The following is a 23,167-nucleotide window of genomic DNA, read 5'->3' as shown; positions in this document are numbered from 1 at the left end:
TCCAGAGTCTCAGCCACCTGTCCCTAAAAGACCAGACTTCAAATGCCTTATTAAGCCTCTCATGGCAGAGCCAGCTGTTATTGCTGTCTCAGCAAACGAACAATCCAGACAGCTACCTTCTTCCCTACTGCTATTCGATAAAGATATCAAAGTGATGTACAGGTTAGAAAAGACAATGTATACTTCAACCCTGGCCTTTAGAGCCATTAATTACCAAACTCGTATAGTAGAATACACTTTAGACCTAGTTTCACAAGCCATGAATCTGCTGTCCTCCATTCCCGATTCTCCTACCAAACCACAAGTTGCATCTACATTTTCCTTAGCTGCACAGGTCACTAGACAATCCATTAAATGCAGCTATGATGCTGCAGAAGCATCAGCTAGGTCAGCTGCATCAGCATCAGTCCTTCATAGGTACTCCTGGCTCAGGCTACAGCCATTGCCAGATGACTTCAAACACAAGATTGTGGATGCTTTTCTTGGCAAATAAGTTTGTCTTTGGAAAACCTGCAGTTGAAGCACAAGGAGCTGCAGGACCTTAAGCACCTCTTCATCTCACCAGTGCCTAAGTTTCACAGAAACTACCCTACCAAACCAGTTTTGTCAGGAAGGTATCTGCACCTCTTACTTCCAAATCAAGAAAAGGTGCCAGGAAACCTTCCTCTATCAGACCTTGCACCTCTCAAAGTAATCAAAGACTGACCTTTCCTGACAGGCCTAACAATTCATGACTGTCAAAACCCCCTTACCTTCTTCCCCTTCTGCCTGCCTCTTTCACTACCTTCCCCTGTGCCAGCAAATCACCTCAGACAAATGGGTTTTATCAATTGTGGAAAAAGGACATTTCATGACTTGGCTGGAATATCCTTCTCCAAAAGGTTTCCCCATCCCACCAAAAGACCAAATCCATGTCATCCCTCAAGTTTATTCAAGATATGGTTCTACAGGGCACAATGGAAAGGGTGCCCTCAGGACAGGAAGGTCGAGGCTTCTATTCCAGGTTATTCCTAGTCCCAAGAAAGGATGGCCCATGGAGACTTATCTTGGACCAGTCTCTTCTAAACCCCTTTCTGTATGTACCCACTTTCCACATGCGGTCCCTTCAAATCCTTATTCCAGTCTTGATACCAGATGATGTTCGTTTTTCACTGTTTCAGTCATCACCTGTGGGTTATCCCTGCTGCGGTAGCCCTCGGCCGGCCCGAATACTAAAGTCAATGTTTTTAGCATCGGCTGCTGTCACCTGTAGTGACGTCAGTGCTATAAAGCAAGGCAGCTGACATTTACATCAGTCTTTCTTGCTGTGGAGCCTGTAGCAGAAGCAGTTCGCACGAGTGCCGGTTGGTTGCTACCAGAAGTTGAATTTCAGCTGAAAACATCTAAAGCTAAGTACCCTGTTGGGGATCCTTTTTTCTTGCACTAACAGATGTCTGAAAAAAGTTAACAATTGTCTCGCCTGTGGAAAGCAGATCCCACACAAAGACTTCCAATGTTCTTCATGTTTCAGTGTTGCAGTCATCACGTTTGGGCTATCCCTGCCAGGGTAGCCCTCAGTTGGCCTGAATACAAGAGTCTTAGTATTTCTGCGTCAGTTGCCATCGCTCCAGGACTGAAGTCAGGTCATCAGTGGTGTAAAATAAGGCAGCTGATGCCATTACATCAGTCTTTCTTGCTGAGGAGCCCGAAGCAGAAGCAGTTCACACTAGTGCCGGCCACTACCTGAGTTTTTAGTTTCCGAATTGGTTAGTCTTCTAAAGCTAATTACCCTGTTGGAGATCCTTTTATCTTGCTCTAACCGATGTTGGAAAACATTAACAATTGTCTCGCCTGTGGAAAGCAAATACCACACCGAGACTTTAATTCTTACTGCGTCACTTGCTTAGGCCCAGACCACGATGTCCCCCACTGTCGTGTTTCTGCTTTGTTCAACGCCAGAACTGTACATTGTCGGGCCCTTATTGTAGCTAGATAGTTTCGCCGTCAGTCCTCTAATTCCGATATGGCTTCGGTAGGCCATCCGATAGCAGAACTTCCAAGAAAAAGTAAGGCTCAAGACGGACCGCACAGGTCCAAAACTGCTGACAATGCTTCCATTAAGCTAGTCGTCAGTTCTCCGGTCCTCAGTGAGGCACTTTCACATCCCCTGATGCCTGCTTCTGGATTCGCAGGCCAATATCAAGACCCTTTCGGAGTCTGGTATGCAGCGAGACTCTTCATCGCCTAAGGATCCTGCGGATGTCTCTACCTTGGATGGGTCAGGAGCCGCTGAACAGGCATCGGCTTCCAAGGAAGTACTTCACACTACTGATTCTCGACACAGACTGACTTTTCTTGTCTACCGTTCTTTCAAAAACTACCAAGTTTCTAAGGCCCAGTGTGCGAACCACACCCAAAAAACTGATGACCCAAGCTCAGGCACCTGCTTCCCTGCCTCCGCCTCAAATGCATAAAATGGCAGATGACCTTATAATGCTCATCAGAGAAAGCCAGGCTACCCCTTCCAAAAGAAAGAGCTGCCCCCAGTAGTTTTATCTGAGCAGGAGTCCAGTGACACTGATGCATCTGAATATGAAGATATGCAACCCCTCTCTGCTTATGAAGATTCTGAGGCAGAGGAATCCATCCCTTCAGCCTCTCCAGCTGAGGACTTTTCCTTTGGGGAAACCCTACACTTCCACCCCCTCCCTCTGCCAACCTGCTCTTGCCCCTAGGAGGAAAACTCTCCTTCCACGCAAGCACCTGGGCCACCATTACCAGCGACCGCTGGGTCCTCAACATAGTATCCCAGGGATACACATTTTATTTCCACACTACCAACCCCAAAACAGTTCCCAGCTCTTCCCCCAAACCAGTGGGCAGAGGCTAGAAAGCAAGTCCTTTCCCTGCTCTCCGAGGGCAGTAGAGCATGTTCCTACATAACAGGCCAAGGTTTCTACGCACAACTCTTCATGGTACTCATAAGAGGGCACATGGCGCCCCATCCTTGATCTATCCATTCTAAACACCTTTCTGGTGATACCAAAATTCAAAATACTCACCCTCCAGCAGTTTCTACCTATGCTCTCCAAGGATGCTTGGCTAGCCACCGTAGACCTAAAAGAGGCCTACCTACACATCCCATTCAGGGAATCATGCAGGAAATACTTACATTTCAGGGCAGGATCACTGCACTTTCAGTTCTCTGTTCTTCCCTTTGGCTTATCCACTGCTCCCAGAGTTTTCACAAAATGTCTGGCTCCCGCCATTGCTTTTTTCAGACAAAGTAATATTCAAATTTACCTATACTTGGATGACTGCCTGATTCAGGCAGACAGGAAAAGCTGCTAAAACACCTGACCTTTGTAAAGGACCTACTGACCTCCCTGGGGTATATACTATCAATGAAAAGATATCCAAACTAGTACCCACACAAAATTGTATTCCTGGGAGCAAGCCTGAACACAGCATCCCAGATGGCATTCCTTACACCAGAAAACCAAACCAACCGACAGCCTAGTTCTCTCAACTAGCCACCAGACTCCAGTTATCCACAAGGAAAATCCTACAAGCTCTGGGGTTCATGGCTTCTTGCGTTCTACTCTATATGCAGACTACATATGAGGAAACTACAGTGGTACCTAAAAAGTCTTTGGTGTCAGCACTCCCAAGACCTGGAAACTCTTAAACCAATGATACCTTGTTTAAGGAAATATTTTCTTTGGTGGGCAGCAGCATGCTACCACAACAAGGGACTTCCCTTCTCACAACCCCATGCCTCCCAGACCCTCACCACAGATGCATCAGACTATGCCTGGGGTGCACACCTGGACGTCAGGTGCATCCAGGGCCCAAATCAAATACATCTGCACATCAACCAAAAAGAGATGGTAGCTGTTCAGCACGCACTAACAGCTTTCAGACCCCCTACTTTCCCCGGGGCCTCTACTGATAAAAACAGACAACCACCACTGTGATGTGGTATATCAACAAGCAGGGAGGGACTCGCTCATACCCTCTGTGCAGGCTCGCCATGACCCTTTGGCACATGGCCTCAGCCATGCAACTACACCTGTTAGCACAATTCCTACTAGGCTCTCTAAACTCTCTGGCAGACAACTTAAGCAGAAATCTTCTGGACCCACATGGGTGGCAGCCAAAGAACCTTCACCCTTGTAACCCAGAAATGGGGCACCCCGAAGGTCAACCTCTTTGCTTCCCACTCCAACCATCAGCTCAGCAAATTGTGCACCAGGGAACCTCACAGCAAGGCCTGAAAAGGGGATGCTCTATCCTTCCAGTGGGTCAACCTCTCTGTCTATGCATTTTCCCCTGTACTGCTCATTTCAAGGGTACTGCTCAAAATAAGGGAGGAAAAACCGAGGACAATCCTGATTGCCCCAGACTGGCCATGCCAACACTGGTACCCACTGCTGCGCAGCATGTCACCCTTGCCACCATGGCATCTCCCTCAGACCCAAACACTCCTGACCCAGAGGAATGGAGAATTCATGCATCCCAATTGCAGACCCTCAGTTTGGCAGCCTGGCTTATTCCCTGACCACTTCACAAGCTGCCAATCTAAGCAAACAAGTTCTAAATGTTGTACGCGAGGCCAGACGCCCTAGCACTAGAAAGTCTTATGCTGATAAGTGGAAAAGGTTTTGCACCTGGATCCAGGCTAAGGGGAGCCTGAAATGGCACAGCCCTCCCTACCTCTTATCCTGGATTTACCTGGCTGACCTACTGCACTAGGTTCTATCCTTCTCTTTATTAAAATTCATGCCTCTGCCTTATCTGCTCATTTCAGCACAGAGCCAGCTCTTCTCTACCACCCTCTCATCAAACGGTTCCTAAGAGGGGCTAACAACTTGAGGCTACCCAGAAGTGCACCTACCCCAGCTTGGGACCTAAACTTTGTGTTGAAAAAGCTCACCCTGCCCCCTTTGAACCAACAGCTTCAGCAGAGTTATTTTCTGTCTTGGAAGACAGCCTTGCATTTGGCTATCACTTCAGCTAGAAGAGTATCCGAGCTACAAACACTTATGGCTGTAGAGTCCATCATTTTCCATGCTGACAGGTTTTCCTTCAGGACTAACCCATCCTTCATGCCAAACATGGTGTCCAGTGTGGCTCTCAACCAATCCATTCATTTGCCCACCTTTTTCCCTAACCCACAAAACAAGGTGTAGAATATGAACGGCCAAAGCCTGTGTTTAAGGAAATTGAGTACGTGACTATCTGCTTGCATTAAGATGGACTTTTCACAGTTTACTCAGAGTTCACAGTACATAGTGGAAAAGGACTTAAATACAAGAGCCTGCTTGAGAGCAGGAAATGTGCCTTGTATGGAAGTGCATCCAATTTTCTTTCTGCTTAGAGATGTAGTAATGTGAACTGCTTTAAGCCTACGGGTAAACCCTGATTGGTTAATTGTCTTTTGTACTGATCTAATTGGTTCAGTTTATATTTTCGTATTGTCAACAGTATTACCCGTATATAAGCTTTATCCATTCCTTTGTTCTGGAGGCTCCCACGTGTGTAATAAATACCACTGAAAGAGAGGAAAGTCTGTCTTGTCTTTATTTAAGGTAAAAGCTAACACAACAATTGGTGCCGTGACTTGGATCTGAATTGACAACAGCTGCAGCAGTCTGAGATTGAACGCAATACTGCTAGTGAAAGGGCCCATGACAGAATTTTCTGTTTCTGCAGTGTTTCTTTCATTTCCTGTACTCGCCTGCTTTAAAATTTGGTATTGATAACTTTGTAGGAATAAAATAATTCCTCTCATTCAGTCGTTTTGAAGTAAGTGGCATGTATTTCTTTTCTGCTATTGTGCATATGTGCGTATGAATGTGGGTTAAAACGAAAAACTGGCAACGTAAGAGTGAAAGGAGATACAAGAGTGGGAAAAACAACGCTTACAAAATGTCACAGCTAAAGCTGTAAAATATAGTACAACTTATTGTGTAAAAATGGGAGCGACTGTGGGAACCATAAAGGAAGCCAGAAAGAGGTACACCAGCTGGTTATATGTATTTTTGTGTGTCCCGGGACAGTTGTAGGTTTATAAGTCAGTGGATCACTCTCACTAAGGGTGATGGTAAACTCGCCTTCCCAGAAAATGGCAGTTTTAATAAAAATATTTTGCTTAATCTCCAGGGAAAGTTAAGAAAAAAGGGGAAAAAAATACCAGGGTTGTGCTGGGCAGCATTTAATGATTGGATGACAGAGGCAAAAGAAAGAGAAAAAGATTCGGTTATCAGTAGTCTAAAGGATAATCAGCAAAAACTGAAAGAGCAATTGAGGGAATTACAACACACTGCCAGTAATTTAGATGTAGTAAACTGTAAATGTTTGAAGGACCCACCCTTTAAGGGGCTTTATCCTGTAAAGGAATTAGCTAAATTGCAAATAACTAAATCGTCAGAGGACAATAATGCCTGGTTTCCCCCACCACCGACTGCACCACCACAGTATCAGCCCCCCATTGCTCAACAAAGAGCATAAATACAGCAGCCAGATTCCACCACTAGGGATGGAGAGCAAGCTGTGGGCAGTCAGTCTAGTGAATCTGATCCAGAAACAAGTGATAAGAGGGACCAAGAACTCGTAAGACTCATAAGGAAGGAAAAGCTGTAATGTACTTTAAATCTAAACCTTATCATAAGGGAAAAGGGAGGCTACAATTACACCGACAAAGGCATTTTGGCCAGTTCCCAGCTATAATTGACAGTGGGGATGGATATTTTGGGCCAGATAAATTTAATCCAGACTGTGAGTCGGAGTCGTCAGATAATGACAGATTACCATTGAGGGAGGTACCTAACCCAGCCCATGCTAGAAACACACAGAAACCACTGACCATTGTAGTACCAAGGGCATGGTTGGCGGTTGATTTTCAAGCCATTACCAAATCACTACCGTCCATCCGTACTAATCTAGCGAAGTTCCAGCATGTGCTGGCGGGACATATTAGCCTACAAAATCCCACAATAAAAAAAGTCAGGGCAGTTCTTCAGTACGCAGTGCCAGCTGATCTGATAAAACAAATTTGGGACCATGCTAATGTCCTTACTCCAATTCCAAAACATGATGCACAGGGAGATAATGAATTTGAAGCGGTCAGACAATGTATAGTAGATGCTATTACAGTAATAGTTCCACCCACACCCACCCAACTGGTCCAAAATCAAGTAAATTTTTCAAAAAAAAGACGAACCTGTGGACGAGTATTTAAATCGTCTCACTGAAGCCTTTGAGTCTTATTCTGGTTACCCAGAACCCACCTAAGGGCCAGCACAAAGTGGATTGTCGGCCGCCTTCGTAGATGGGTTACGCCCGCAAGTACGGAATAAGTTAAAGGAAGTATGTTTAAACTGGCCTAGTCTTGGATTGCATGAATTGGTCACACAAGTGAAATACCTCTCCGACCACTTAGTAAGGGAAAAAAAAGAATTACAGAAAAAATTGGTTAAGACACAGATTCAGATGTGTACTGCCTTCGGGCAGCATGGACGGGGAGGACGGGAAAGAGGGAGAGGTGGACGCCAAGGGGCGGGAAATCAAAATCGAAAAAACTGGCAGGAAACACAATCAGCCCCAACCCGAAAGCTACAATAATCAGATGGAGTGTTTCAATTGTGGCCAAGTAGGCCATTGGAAAAGTAAATGTCTGTATCTGGCTAAACAACCTGCCCCACCCACTGATACGTCACCTCAGTGAAATTCTAATTGGACCCCATCCAGTCAGCAGCCATCACAATGAAGATTCCCTAAACAAAGACAACAGCAGTTGTGCTCTTTCATTCCTGTGGATCAAGATAGACCGCATGTTACGTTGCTTGTCAAAAATAAATCATACCCATTTTTAATTGACACTGGAGCAACTAAATCTATGATGTGAAGTTGTAAAATCTCACCGTTTATTCTCACTGATGGGTTCTGAGCCGATCCACGGCTCCGACACAGCCGATAGCAAAGCTCAAGGTTTGCCAGTAGCTCGAGACCAGGCCCCTTATCCCACAATGCACTGCTGGAATTATCCCAGATCTAGTTTGCCGCGGCAAGAGAGATCTCTGTGATCCAACTAGCTTGGACCATTTGTGAGAAAAAAACAGCAACTTTTGATGAAAAAAAACTTTCTTTTTGTCTCGAGATATTTTCACTTAGATAGTTGTGTGTTAGTGTTTAAAATTTTAATAGAATCTATAGTTTCGGATAGTTAGTGCCCTGTTGGCTTAGTTTTGTGTGGGCCCTTTAGTCCTATTTAGAGTTATTAATCTCGATTTTCTAATAGTCAGGGTTTTTCTCTGTGGGCCTCTTTAGCCCTATATTTGTAAAATATAGTTTAATTGTTATAGTGTCCGGGTTGGGCTTAGTTGCTTTGTGGGTCTTTACAAGGAAAGTAAGGACTTTACTGTATTAGTTTTCAGTATACTGGTTTTTGTTTTTCTTTTGCTATGTCGGATGACAAGGAAAAGTCCCATCCTAAATCGGGATTCAAGAAATGTCCAGATTGTGGGCAGAAAATGTCCGTCACTGACGGATGCATTCAATGTGTCTACTCTATGGGGGCTAAACACCTCCAAGACACTTGCATTTGCCATTCTTTTTCTTCAAAAGTCCTCTTGGAGAGGAGGAGGAAGCTAATAGACAGGGGATTACTGCAGCATTCCTTTTCTGAGGTGTTGAGTAGCCGTAAAGGTACTAGCATGTCTTCCATATCCTCCAAACCCACAAAATCTTCAGACCCCAAAGTGTCAAAAAAGGCAAAAACTTCAGAGGGAAGGTCATCGATTCCACAGACCTCGGAACCAAGTGCACCTTTGATTTGGAGCCAGCTCTCAGTATTGGAGCTGGTCTCTGAGGTTCCCTCTTCTCCTGTGCTCCAGTCAGCACCTTCGGTGCATTCATCTAAGACCTCAGTCAGCCTTTCAGATTTGGATATGGATCGGCTACTGCAAAAGGTTTTACAGGCACTAGGACTTGCCAAATTGTTGTCGACCCTGACCAGCTCATCGGTGCCGAAGTCCATGGAACTGGATTTGTCTACTACTCCTCCGAGCCGTACTGGACCCTCTGAGCTGAAGGAAACCAAACCGATGATTGTCGAACCCTTGGAGCCGATACCTGCACAGGTGTTATCGGCTCCATCTACTCGGATGTCCTCTGCACCGACCGAGGACTCTAGGAGCTGATGCTCTCCCATCGGGTCTGTGGAGGATAGTCGGACCGATTTGTCGGTGCCGACTCTTCCTCTCGGGGCTTCGACTCTTATGAGCTCAGCTCCTACCTCTGGCTCGGAGCCCATGGTTTCGGTGCGGGAGGATCAGACTATACAGTCGGGTCCGTGTACTCCTTCTCGTCGGAGTCATGGTGCCTTTGATGCTATGAGGAGAGTCCTGTCTCCAAAGACAAACGTCAGCATCGGTTCGGCCTTCCCTCTCCCCTCAAGCTCCTGTGTCTGCTTCTTCATCTACCGGTCCCCCTAAGCGTAGAGACCCTGAGTCTCAAGTACCCTCACAGGGCATCCCCTGCTCTTCAGAGACCTCCCCAGATCCCCCCACTGAGAAGGTGCCCAGGAAGAGACTGTGCAAGAGGAGACACTTAGACTCCCCACAGGAGTCTTTGACATCTGACACTGACTTGGATGAGTCAGAAGGGTCCCCTCGATCCCCCTCTGAGGATATCTCTTTTGCAGAGATATGAGAGATCCTTAGTCAGAGGCCTGATTGGCAGTCCAAGACCCCTACTGAGGATGAGTCCATGCTCTTGGAGACTTTTGGGTCTCAACCTTCCACTTCTTGGGTGTCTCTGCCGTACAACGAGCTCATGGAACTGATCTCTCGTAAGGCGTGGGAGTCACCGGAGGCCATGGAACCTGTTCTCGCAAGCCAAATAAATTCTTGTCTGCCCCAGTGGGTAAGCCATTTTTGACCAAGGGAGTGCCTGTTGATGCCATGGTGGTAGCTGCAGCCACCAAAAGGAAGTGTCGGAGACATCCGCATCTATCCATCCTCCTAACAGAGATTCTATGATCATGGATCGATATGGGAACCGCTTGTTTAATTCAGCGACTTTTTCTCTGCGATCACTGAACTACTAAACCTATTTTACGAGACTATAAAGAGATCTCCTGAAAGAGCTAGGAGATGCTTTCCAGGGTACGGTAGCTGCAGGGGTGGCCGACGGTCAACGCCCAGCTCGCTACCCTAAACTCGGTTGTAAACTCGTCCATGCATCTCATATCTTATGCAGCTGATGGTTTGAGTAGAGCCGCTAGTTCGGGCATTGCCCTCAGAGGACAAGCCTGGATGCATCTCTTCCTTTGTGGAACCCTTTAAGTCTTCCTTTATCAACACCCCATTTTGATGGCTCATGACTGTTTGGGCCTAAAGTAAAGGAAAATTTAACCAGGTGTGAGCAGGAAGGCAAGACCTTATCTGCCGTTGGAGTCCATTTTTCTACCCCTAGTCGGCCCTACCCCAAGGGCCCTGGGGAGGGAAAATGTGGTTCCGAAAAGCACAGGGAGCCTTTCAGGACACACTTGGAGAAACCCCTTCTAGAGGCAGAGGAGGGGGTTATAACAGAAGACGTCGCCCCCGTGGCAGAGGGGGTCCGCAGCAACAGGGTGACAGGGGTCAGTTTTCTGGTCGGCCCTACCAGCGCCCCTGAAAGGGTGCCCGGCTATTCAGCTCTGGAGGCAGTCGGGGGTCGCTTGTCTTTGTACCTAGAAGCCTGGCTAAACATAACTTCAGATACATGGGTACAAAGCATCATTTCCAGAGGATATTTCGTACCGTTCTCTACCCCTCCCATTCCTGTAAACAGAATCCCAGATGTTCCACCCAGTCTCAGGGAACAAGCAATCGTAGAGGTCCACAGATTGCTAGAAAAAAGGGTCATACAACCAGTCCCAGCAGACCAAGTTGGATTCAGAACTTACTCAATATTCTTTTTGGTGCCATAGAAAACCGGGAACTGGAGACCTATCTTGGACCTCAGCAGACTCAACCAGTTCGTAAAGAAAGAGAAGTTCCAAATGGTCACGTTTCAGTCCATTCTTCCCTTCCTAGGAAAGGTGATTGGATGTGCTCTATAGATCTCAAGGATGCGTACCATCACATAAAGATGAACAGATGCTCCATAGATCACCTGCGTTTCCGGCTGGGAGCCAATCATTACCAGTTTCGAGCCCTGCCCTTTGGTCTCACTACAGCCCCCAGAGTGTTCACCAAATGCATGGCAGTGGTCATGGCTCACCTGAGACATCTAGGATTCCAGGTGTTTCCATACCTAGACGATCGGCTCCTCACCTCTACCACCAGGCATCAATTGACTCAGGCAACACAATACACTCTGACACTCTGCCATCAATTAGGCATTACAATCTACTTCGAAAAGTCTGCCTTATCGCCATCGCAGCATACCGTTTTTATAGGAGCAGAGTTAGATACCTCAACTACAAACCTACGTCTTCCAATCGAAGGAGTCTCACTTCTCTGCCAACACGTCAGTTCACTGGTGTCATTGAACAAAGCTACAGCAGCAGAGGTCTTGAAGGTGCTAGGTTTGGTGGCGGCAGCAATCCTGGCTATACCACTCGCAAGGATGCATATGTGAATTCTTCAATGGCTCCTCTTTGCTCAGTGGTCTTACCAGAAACTACCGATGAACCACATGATTCTCATCACGGATTCTTGCAAGCGAGACCTTCGGTGGTGTTTGACGTCTCTTCATGTCACAATCGGAAGACGCTTTGCCCCACCCCCCACCCCCCCGCAGTAGTCACTGTGACCACGGACGCTTCCCTGATGGGGGGGGCATTTTCATTGAAAGGCTGCCCAAGGCACATGGATAGATCAAGAATCACATTTGCACATCAATGTTCTAGAGTTGAGAGCAGTACTTCTGGTGTTGCAGTACTTTCAGGACTCTCTTCCTCTAGGAACTATTGCAATTTAAACGGACAACATGTCAGTAGTCTAGTACTTGAACAAGCAAGGTGGAACCAAGTCTTACCCCCTTTGCCGAGAAGCCCTCGGGGTCTGGCAATGGGCTGTCGTCCCAGCGTTTTCTGTTAGCAACGCACATCCCGGGGAAATCCAACGTGATAGTGGACAAGCTAAGCAGGGCGATATTGCTCCCTCACGAGTGGTCTCTCAAACAACAGTTTGCGGAGTTGATTTTCCGCAAATGGGGCCAGCCTTGCTGCAACCTCTTTGCCAGCCACATTAATTCAAAATGCAGAAGCTACTTTGCCCTAATACCAGCTCCGGGTCATCCCCCGAGAGATGCACTTTTACACGATTGGCCCCCGGGTCTCCTTTATGCATTCCCACCCTTCCCATTGATGCCCAGAATTTTACAGAAAGCAAAATCGCTGGGAAGGACTGTTAACCTCATAGTCCCCTACTGGCTTTGACAGATTTGGTTCCCATTTCTTCACCATCTGTTGGAAGATCCATGGATCCTGGACCCAGTTCCGGACCTTCTGACACACCCGTCAGGGGACCTCCATCCTTCATCACAGTCCCTGAAACAGACTGCTTGGCTAATCCACTTCCCCTAATTGCCATGCTTCAGTCAATTTCAGAAGATACAAGACAAATTCTCTTGTCTTCTCACAAACCATCTACCAGGAAATTATACGGCAGTAAATGGAAAAGGTTCTCAATTTGGGCCAACATGCAGAAAATTGACCCTTTCCGAGCTCCGCTATCGTCCATTTTAGAATTCTTGACAAAGATTTTTTAAGGACGGGGCAGCAGCTGCTACAGTTAGAGTCCAGTTAGCTGCCGTCTCAAATTTTCACCTTGGGTTTGGTGGCTCAAATGTTATGGGCTGTAAATTATCTAAAACTTTTCTTAAAGGTGTCCTTCACATGAGACCTGTCAAAATTCCCTATTCTCCCTGGAATTTAAACTTTATGCTGTCTCAAATTATTCTTCCCTCTTTTGAACCAGCATCTTCTTGTGATCTCAAATATTTATCCTGGAAAACTATTTTTCTAGTGGCCATTACTTCTGCTCGCAGAGTGTCAGAACTTCAAGCATTATTTGTCAGACCACCTTACATGATTTTCCATGCTGATAGAGTATCTCTCAGAACAAACCCCTCATTTTTACCTAAAGTCTGTTCTGAATCCAATATCAATCAGGTCATTGAGCTGCCAGTCTTTTTTCCCAACCACTCTAACAAATTGGAATACATGCTGCCCAAACTTGATGTACACAGACAGCTCAGATTTTATCTTGACAAAACTAAGGATATTAGAAAATCAGATCAACTTTTTGTATCCTTCTCAGAAGCCAGAAAAGGCAATCCAGTGGCTAAAGCAACCTTATCTAAATGGTTATCAGATTGTATATCCTTTGTTTGAGAATGTGAGCATGCCATTGACACACAAACCTAAGGCTCATTCTACCAGAGCTGTTTCTACGTCTTCTGCCTTTCAAGCTAAATTGCCCCTTGACAATATTTGCACTGTAGCCACTTGGTCTAAGCCTCATACCTTTATCACGCATTACAAAGTAGATAAGGCTTCCAGTTACAGGTCTTCCTTTGGTTCCACGGTACTGAAGAACGTACTTCCATGAGCCACCCAAGATTGAGGGTGCTAGGAACGCTACCCATCAGTGAGAATAAATGGCGAGATTTAACAACTTCACATAAAGAAGTTATGTACTTATCATAACGTTCCATGTGAGTTGCTTATCTCACCTTTATTCTCACGTCCCTCCCTCCTTCCCCCTCCTGGCTGACTGTTGACTTAGAGGCTAGTACCATCCTGGTTATTCAGTATTTCTTCTTCCCCTTCGGGAAGTGGTTTTTCGTAGAAAAAATAAAAGAGTATATATATTGTTACTCACAGCAAACAAGATGTCCTTCAAGGATGCATCTGCAGTCATCACATATGGGTTGTCCTGCCTCAGGCAGCCCTTCGGTCGGCCGGATTCCAAAGTCTGGGTCCGGCCTCTGCTGATGTCGCACTTTCCCCGATGTCAGAGTGTCTGGGGTACAAAAGCATCAGCCGACGCCATTTTCCCCAGTCTTTCTTGCCGCGTGGTGCCCGAAGCAAAAGCAGTTCGCAAGTGCCGGTCGGCCAGCTCCTGTGATTCAGCTACCGAAGACTTCGAAAAAGCTAAGTACCCCGTTGGGGACTCTTTCTTGCCTCAGCCGATGTCAGATAAAGTTAATAATTGTTTAACTTGTGGGAAACAAATACCTCATAAGGATTTCCACTCTTACTGCCTCCCCTGCCTAGGCCCAGACCACGACGTCTCGGCCTGTTCAGCCTGTGCTTCCTTCAACCGACGAACTCTTAGACGTCAGTCAGAGTTTGCAGAGGAATTCTTTGGGGCTAGTTTTGCTTACAAGATGCCGCCGGAGACTCCGACTTCGCATTTAGTTAAGAAACGGAAGGACAAGGACCGACACACGCGGGCCGCGGTTTTGGCTGAAACCACGGTCAGGCCTACCGCGAGTATCTCAGTCTCGGCTGAAACAGTCTCCTTGGTACTTCCGATTACCGAAACCGCACAACCGAGGCCCTGGCCGAGTCGGTTATTGAATTACCTTCTGAAACTGGTGTCCAGGAACCTTCCGACACCATTCCTTTAGACAAATCTACTGCACGTGGTGTAGCCAGACCTCCTGCATCCATGTCCATTAAGGCTTTCTCTAGGGCTAAAGCTGCTAAACTTACTAAAGCTTTGCCTCCCAAGGTTACCTCTCAGAGACCTTCTACTGGCTCTCAGATTCTTAGCTTAGCAGAGGATCTTATCTCCTTAATTAGAGGTTCTCAACCTCATCCGGACAGGGGCTCTCAACCACCTCCAGACAAAAGGCCCTCTGACCCCCACTCCTCAGATGAGTCCACTGATGGCTCTACTCTGTCAGACCACCAGGAGGAGGCTTATTCGGCCTACGAGGATTCTGATGCTGAAGAATCTGTTTCCTCGGCCTTCCCTCCTGAGGAGTTTTCCTTTGGAGAGACATTACACTCTGAGAGAACATTTTCAATGGCAGGGTCAGGAATTCTCTGATTCTAGAAAGAGATTAAGGACCTTTTTACATTTACCTCAGCATAGGCCTGTAGCTATACCTCCTGTATTGAATGTTATTGATGATGTGTACTCTGATGCTAGTACAGCCCCTGACTCTCTCCCTCCGGCTCCTGCCAATCCTGATAGGTACTACAGGGTCCCGAACTCACATCTACACCTGTACAAGGCCCACTCTGCTGATCCAGAAACTATTTCCCAGGGCCCAAAAGGGGTTGCAGCTGCCACTGCTAGAAATCCTCTACCCTCTGAAAGGGAGTCCAGAGCTTTAGAGAGACTTCTGCAACTCTTTCCATGAGGGCAGTAAATTGTCAATTTCATATGATACAGTACCAAGAGTATTTGTTAGATGAATTGCATAAGAAACTGTCTTCTTCTGAAGCCCTTGATCGCAAATCCTTTCAGGATCTGGTACATAACTCCCAGCAGGTTAGTAACCATTTCGTGTGGTTATGATGCATTGGAAGCTTCATGTAGGTCAGCTATGACAGGTGCAGTCATACGTAGGCATGCCTGGCTGAAGGAACAATCTCTTCAGACCATGTTAAAGCTAAGCTTTTGGATGCTCCTATGGAAAAGCAAAAATTATTTGGTTCCATGGCTCAGGAGGTCTTAAAGAAATTTGAAGAAAAGGCAAAATCTGTGCAAACAGTCAAAGACTTTCTGCAAGTCCAACCACCGAGATTCAGCAGAAATTGGCCTACTAAGAATTGGTCCTTTCCAGACTCGGACAGATCTCAGAGAGGCAGGAATAGGCGTGCCAGAGGTAGAGGGCAAGCTAGAGGCTCCTACAGAGGCCGTCAATGGCAGCCTCCCAACCAGAGAGGTAGTGCAGGAACTACAACTGCTACACCAGGACAGACTCAATGACTTTGTTTTGACTCCGACCAGGGCTCAATTAGAAGCACCTTTGGGCGGAAAGCTTTCTTTATTTTCAAAAAATTGGCACAGCATTACAAGGGACACATGGACACTGCAAATAATAGACAAAGGATACAGGTTCCATTTTCACACATTGCCAAAAAGAAAAGGCATGCCAGACCTGCCCCCAAATCAGAGGGCAGAGGCTTTGAAACAAATTTCCAACTTAATACAAATGAAAGCTATAGAAAAGGTACCTCTTTCAGAACAAGGCCAAGGATTTTACTCCAGATTATTCCTTGTTCCAAGAAAAGAAAATCAATGGAGGCCTATTCTCGACTTGTCCGCACTGAATACTTACCTCATTGTGCCAAAATTCAAAATGCTGACTCTACAGCAACTCCTTCCCATGCTGGGCAAGGGTTCTTGGCTGGTGACTCTAGACCTCAAGGAGGCATACCTGCATGTCCCTATCAGACAAAGTTGCAGAAGACACCTCAGATTTCTTGCAGGGTCAGAGCATTATCAATTCTCAGCATTGCCCTTTGGCTTATCTACTGCGCCCAGAGTATTCACGAAATGCCTGGCATCAGTAATTGCACACTGCAGACTTCAGGGGATTCAAATTTACCCATATCTGGACGACTGCCTTATACAAGCGGACAGTAAGCAAACTTTGTTAAAGGACTTGGATTATGCCATCCACCTACTGCAGGCCTTGGGATATACAGTCAACATCCACAAATCAAGACTTGTTCCATCCCAAAGAATAACTTTTCTGGGTGCGGATCTAGACACAACCACCCAAATGGCCTTTCTCACAGAAGAAAAACAAAAACAGCTACCGGATTACTTCAAGAATCTGACAAGACAAACTCAGCTGACTGCAAGGAAAATCCTGCAGGCCCTGGGTTACATGGCATCTTGCATTCTTCTGATCCCACAAGCAAGGCTGCATATGAGAAAATTACAATGGTACCTAAGGAGTTTATGGACTCAGCACAGTCACAGCTTAGAAACTTTGATCCCACTCATTCCATGCCTCCAAAAGGAATTTCTGTGGTGGGCTCAAGCCTGCCAGTCGAACAGCGGGTTGCCCTTCAGCAAGCCAAGAGCCAACCAAACCATCACTATGGACGCTTCAGACCAAGGTTGGGGAGCACACATGGAGGGCAGATGTATCCAAGGGCTATGGTCACAAAGAGAGCTGCTCATGCACATAAACCAAAAGGAAATGCTGGCAGTGATACAAGCAATCGAGGCCTTCAAACCTTTTCTTCATCAAGGCCACCTGCTCATAAGGACAGACAGCACCACAGTTATGTGGTACATAAACAAGCAAGGAGGCACCCATTCCTACCCTCTTTGCAGACTGGCAATGAATCTATGGGAACTTTCCTTGAAACTCAATATACAGCTGCAGTCCCAGTTTGTGCCAGGGAAAGACAATATACTGGCAGACAGCTTAAGCAGAAATATCATGGATGCACACGAATGGATGCTGCACCCAGACATCTTCTTACTCATAACACAATCATGGGGAAGGCCGGAAATAGATCTGTTCGCCTCCCCCAACAATCATCAACTGAAGAAATTCTGCTCAAGGACATACCACCCACGAGCATGGAAAGTGGACGCTCTCTCTTTCAGCTGGAAAGCTCTAACAGTGTATGCTTTTCCACCTCTCCCATTAATGACCAAGGTCTTACTGAAGATCAGGGCAGAGCAGCCCAGAGCGATTCTGATAGCTCCAAACTGGCCAAGACAGCACTGGTACCCACTGTTAAAGAGCATATCGCAGACAAAACCGTGGCCTCTGCCCCTATGGCCACTTCTACTGATGCAGCACAATTTCAAGACTCTGCATTCCAACCTGAAAACCTTGCAGCTAACTGCCTGGAAAATACCATGACGACTCCTCAGGATAAGCTATCCCAGAGAGTGAAGGATATCATTATGGAAGCTCGACTGTCTTCCACAAGGAAGGCATATTCAGCAAAATGGAAAAGATTTCACACTTAGAACACAACAAAGGGCCTAGATGTGACGGTGATGAGCATGGCACATATACTGGAATATTTGGCAGAATTGTTCCACAACGGCCTGTCTTACTCTTCCATTAAGATACATGCCTCAGCAATTTCAGCAGAATACAATGTTAATCCACCTGTCTTCTCTCATCCTCTCCTGAGACCGTTTCTAAGAGGAATCAAAAACATCATTCCTCCAAGGAAACCACCTCTACCTACTTGGGACCTTAACTTCGTGTTGGAAAAACTAACACTTCCTCCCTTTGAAACAGCAGCATCTGCAGATCTACAGTTTCTGTCTTGGAAAACTGCCTTCCTTCTGGCCATAACCTCAGCAAGAAGAGTATCTGAGTTACAAGCTCTAATGGCAGTACAGCCATTTCTTATCTTTCATCAGGACAGAGTTTCATTGAGAACCAATCCTACATTTATGCCAAAGGTGGTATCCAGGGTATCTTTGAACCAAGCTATTCACTTGCCTACATTCTTCCCACAACCACAAAATAAAGGGGAGAAACTTCTGCACACCCTGGACATACATAGACAGTTGCGCTACTACTTGGACAGAACTAAAAGTTACAGAAAGACTGACCAGCTGTTTGTAGCATATGCTGCTGGGGCGCAAGGAAAAGCAATTTCCAAACAGACAATTTCAAAATGGATAGGAAATTGCATTCGTTTTTGTTACTCCTTTCATGGAAAAACTGTGCCAGCTGACATTAGACCTCATTCCACGAGAGCCACAGCCACCACCACAGCCTTCCTAAGAGGGGTGGCTACCAAGGACATTTTAGAAGCTGCTACATGGAGCTCCGTGCATACATTTGCCAAGCATTACAATTTACCTTTACTCCAGATCCAGAGTAGGCTTTGCTACGGCAGTCCTGCAGGGTATGTTAGCTACACCATCCTTTACTTAGTACCTCCACCCCCAGATTGGCTGTGGTATTCTACCCATATGTGATGACTGCAGATGCATCCTTGAAGGACATAGTACAGTTTTGTACCTACCATAAATGTAGATGTCCGATAGGTATGCATCTGCAGTCAGGTTTACCCTCCCTCCTTCCCCTCTGTGGTATACTTCTTGGGTACTTACCCCTCTTATAGCTAGCTGGGGGGATCTATTATGGTGTATTTGTTTTTATAGCTAGCTGGGGGGATCTATTATGGTGTATTTGTTTTTATAGTACTGTGCATGTTTGGATTTGTTTTTGCAATGCATATCTCAAAATTTTAGCCTTCCTTAGAGGGCACCTGGCATCTGGGGCAAGAAAAACTGAGGAAAATGGCGTCGGATGATGCTTTTGTACCCCAGACGTTCTGACGTCGGGGAAAGTGCGACACAGCCGAGGCCGGACCCAGACTTTGGAATCCGGCCGACCGAAGGGCTGCCTGAGGCAGGACAAACCCATATGTGATGACTGCAGATGCATACCTATCGGACATCTACATTTATGGTAGGTACAAAACTGTACTATCTGAGGTAATTCCAGCAGTGTATTGTGGGATAAGAGGCTTGGTCTCGAGCTACTGGCAAACCTTGAGCTTTATCGGCCGTGTTGGAGCTGAGGATCGGCTCCAAACCAATCAGTGAGAATAAAGGCGAGATAAACAACTCACATGGAATGTTATGGCAAGTACATAACTTCTTTTTAGCTGGTAAAGCAGCAATAAATGTCCCCCTCTCCAATAACACTAGAGTGGTAGGTGTCTCTGGTATCCCTATTAAATATTCTGAAACTGTCCCAGTAACTTTGGGACCGTTACAGGACAATCATGCATTTTTAGTAGGACCCTCAGCACCTTTAAATTTATTGGGGAGGGATTTTCTCTGTAAGATGGGAGCAACGATTTTCTGCACAGCTGATGGAGTATATTTACAAGTACCTTCAGATAAAATAGTATTTTGGCTACTTTAGACAAAACTGTCACTCTGCAAACAATATGTATGCAGTCTGACCTCAATAAAAATAAGTATTTAAATTCATTACTCTCTCATCTATGGACCACTCATGATAATAATGTTAGATTTCTGACTTCAGCCACTCCTGTAAAAATAATCTTAAAACCTGGGGCAAAGTTACCCTCAGGTGCCGCAGTACCCTTTGACGACTGAGGCTACATCTGGTATTGCCCCCGTCATTTCCACTTTGGTACAGCAAGGGGTCATAGTCCCTACAAAGGGGGAAAGGATTCTGCACTCCAGATGTGCACAGACAACTCAGATTCTACCTAGACAGTACTAAATCGTTTAGAAATACTGATCAATTGTTAGTCAGCTTTGCTGCAGGAGCAGAGGGCAAGGCCATATCCAAACAAACCATTTCCAAATGGATAGCATACTGCATTCATTTCTGCTACAAGCAGCACAGGAAACCTCCCCTCAAGGGGGTCAGGACACATCCTACCAGAGCAACCCCCACCTCTGCAGCTTTCCTCAGAGGGGTTCCCACCATGGGACATCCTGGAGACTGCAACATGGACATCTGTTCATACCTTCACCAAGCATTAGCACCTGCCTATCTTCTCCAAATCCAGGGCAGGCTTTGCCTTTGTCTTGCAGGGCATCCTATCCAGCCCCCAGTCTTCTTGACTGCATCCACCCTTTTCTTCAGCTTTGGGAATCTACCCAAATGTGATGACTGCAACAGTGAAACACAAAGAACATAGTACAGTTGTATACACTTATCACAAATGTAGATGTTCGAGTGTATTCACTTGTTGCAGTCCTGGTTTCCCTCCCTCCATCTCCCTTGTCTCTCTCTCAATTTCTCTCTCTCCCCTTACAAGGAATTTTTGGTGTTTACTTTCTACTGGTGATGGTCTTTCACCATAACCTAGCTCCCTCTTTGGGGGCTCCTGACAGGGCAAGAAAAACTGACGTAATGGCATCGGCAGCCTTATTTTATACCACTGACGACCTGATGTCAGTCCTGGAGCAACGGCAACCGAGACAGAAATACTAAGCCTCTGGTATTCCGGCCGACTGAGGGCTACCCTAGCAGGAATAACCCAGATGTGATAAGTGCAACAGTGAATACACTCTAACATCTACATTTATGGTAAGTGTACACAACTGTACTTTCTTACTCCACTTATTTAGACCCAGACCACGACGTTCCCCATTGCTAGTTCTATGCCCTCTTTAATGCAAGAACCATTCGCAATAGAGCTGTTTTTGTAGACCATTATTTGTGTTCCATCTTCGCATTCCGATATGGCGTCCATCAGCCAACAATCTGTGGACATTCCAAAAAAATGTAGAGATAAAGATAGACAAGACCACACAAGGCTAAGGCTTTTGCCGACGCTACCGCTAAGCAGGCTGTCAGTTGTCCGGAATTCAGTGAGGCGCTTTCACGGCCCCTGATGCCCAATTCGATATATGCGCAGGCCTCTACCGAGACCCTTTTGGAGTCCCGTATGCCGCAGAGATCTTCGTCTTCTGAGCCTTTGGCTGTCTCTGCCTTAGTTGGGTCTGAAGCCATGACGCAGACACTGGCTTCTGAGGAGGCCTTTCGCACTACCGATTTTAGACAAAAAAACGACTTCTTCGCATCAGACTACCGTTTCTCTCAGACCAATGGATTCTCTTGGGCCTAGAAGCCAGTCCACTCCTAGGAAATCTGCTTCTAGCCACCATCTTGCTACTGCTCCACCACCCCAAGCACAAATGCTTAATATGGCATAGGGATCTCATCTCCCTTATCTGGGATAATCAGGCCACTTCTAAAAGGAAAAGACGCCCTTCTCCAGAAATTGACAGAACAGGATTCTGAGGAATCTGATTATTCAGTTTTTGAAGAGGAACAGCATCCCTTAACTGCTTATGAAGATTCAGATGCAGAGGAATCCATCCCTTCTGCATCCCCTCCAGAGGACCTTTCCTTTGGGAAAAACCTTCACTCCCTCAGGGAACATATCCAGTGGGAATCTCAGGACTTACCACAGTTTAAGAAAAGAATTGGTTTCTGGACTTGCCCCAGCACAGACCCCTGGCTTCACCCCTATTTTAGAAGTGGTGGATGATGTTTTCCATGAATTCAGCTTAGCCCCTGATGCCCTCCTTCCTGCTCCCATTGAACCTGACAGGTACTACAGAGTACCAAATTCTCACAAACACCTGTACAGAAATTGTGCTGCAGACCCAGAGGTCATTACACTGGGACCTAAAGGAGCTAAGACTAGTTCTGCTGAGAATCCTATTCCTTTTGACAAGAACTTCAACCCTGTTTTAGAAGTGGTGGATGAATTCAGCTTAGCCCCTGATGCCCTCCTTCCTGCTCCCAGTGAACCTGACAGGTACTGCAGAGTACCAGATTCTCACAAATACCTGTACCGAAATCATGCTGCAGACCCAGAGGTCATTATACAGGAACCTAAAGGAGCTAAGACTAGTTCTGCCAAGAATCCTCTTCCTTCTGACAAGAACTCCAGAGCTCTGCACAGATGGGGTAAAAAAGTATACACCTCTGCAACCTTAGCTATCAGAGCACTCAGTTGTCAGTTCCATATGTTAAAATATCAACAACACACTTTGGAACAATTAAAACAGAAGATTGCTACCTTTCCTGACTCTGCCAATTCAAAAGAGTTGGTAGATTTACTGCACTCAGCTTGCCAAGTGACCAAACACTCATTACTATGTGGATATGATGCCCTAGATGCCTCTTGCAGAGCAGCAGTGACAGGATCTGTTATTAGGAGACATGCTTGGCCGATGGAGCAACCTCTTCCTCTTCATGTAAAGTCTGAACTTATTGATGCACCCCTAGATAAGGAGCACTTGTTTGGGGAAAAAGCAGTAGAGGTGCTTAAAAAGATGGAAGACGAAGCAAAATCTATGCAAACGGTGAAAGATTTCTTTCAAGTTCAACCTCCCAGGTTCAGCAGGAACTTTCCCTCTAAGCACTTGGCCTTCCCAGCAACTAGCAGACGGGGCCAAGGTAAGCCCCACAGAGACGGATCTTCCAGGTCCTTATCCCAGGGCCAGCAGAGAAGCAAACAATGGACCACTTCTATCTCTAAGGCAGAGTTCTAAGCCAACATTTTCTGGCAAACACAATGACTCCCCCCTCCCCCCTCTGCCCCCTTCACTCACCAAAAGCGAGGCTCTCCCTCTTCAAAGACATTTACTTTCTGTAACAAAAGAACAATAGATGTTAAAGATCATTTCTCAGGGTTGCAAATTCTCTTTCAGTTAACTCCCAATTCCAAGATGGT

The 23,167-nt window shown here is 46.2% G+C and overlaps 1 protein-coding gene across 5 annotated transcripts in view; it reads left to right on the top strand.

The window, feature by feature from the left end:
• The window catches only part of PAK2 (p21 (RAC1) activated kinase 2), a 1,120,998-nt gene that overhangs the window by 348,429 nt on the left and 749,402 nt on the right, over positions 1-23,167 (top strand). Inside the window, exon 1 of one of the 5 annotated variants that reach the window (XM_044070349.1) lies at positions 14,671-14,682. The exons of the other annotated variants lie outside the window; for them this stretch is intronic. The gene's annotated coding sequence lies outside the window, so the exon portion shown is untranslated. Of the gene's footprint in view, positions 1-14,670; positions 14,683-23,167 lie in introns of those variants that run through there. 5 annotated transcript variants of the gene reach the window in all.

The sequence above is a fragment of the Protopterus annectens genome, chromosome 4.part1, assembly GCF_019279795.1.
Source record: "Protopterus annectens isolate FY-2018-M chromosome 4.part1, PAN1.0, whole genome shotgun sequence".
Classification (NCBI taxonomy): Eukaryota; Metazoa; Chordata; order Ceratodontiformes; family Protopteridae; genus Protopterus; species Protopterus annectens.
The sequence above is the reverse complement of the archived record's forward strand: the minus strand, read 5'-3'. Positions and strand labels throughout refer to the sequence as shown.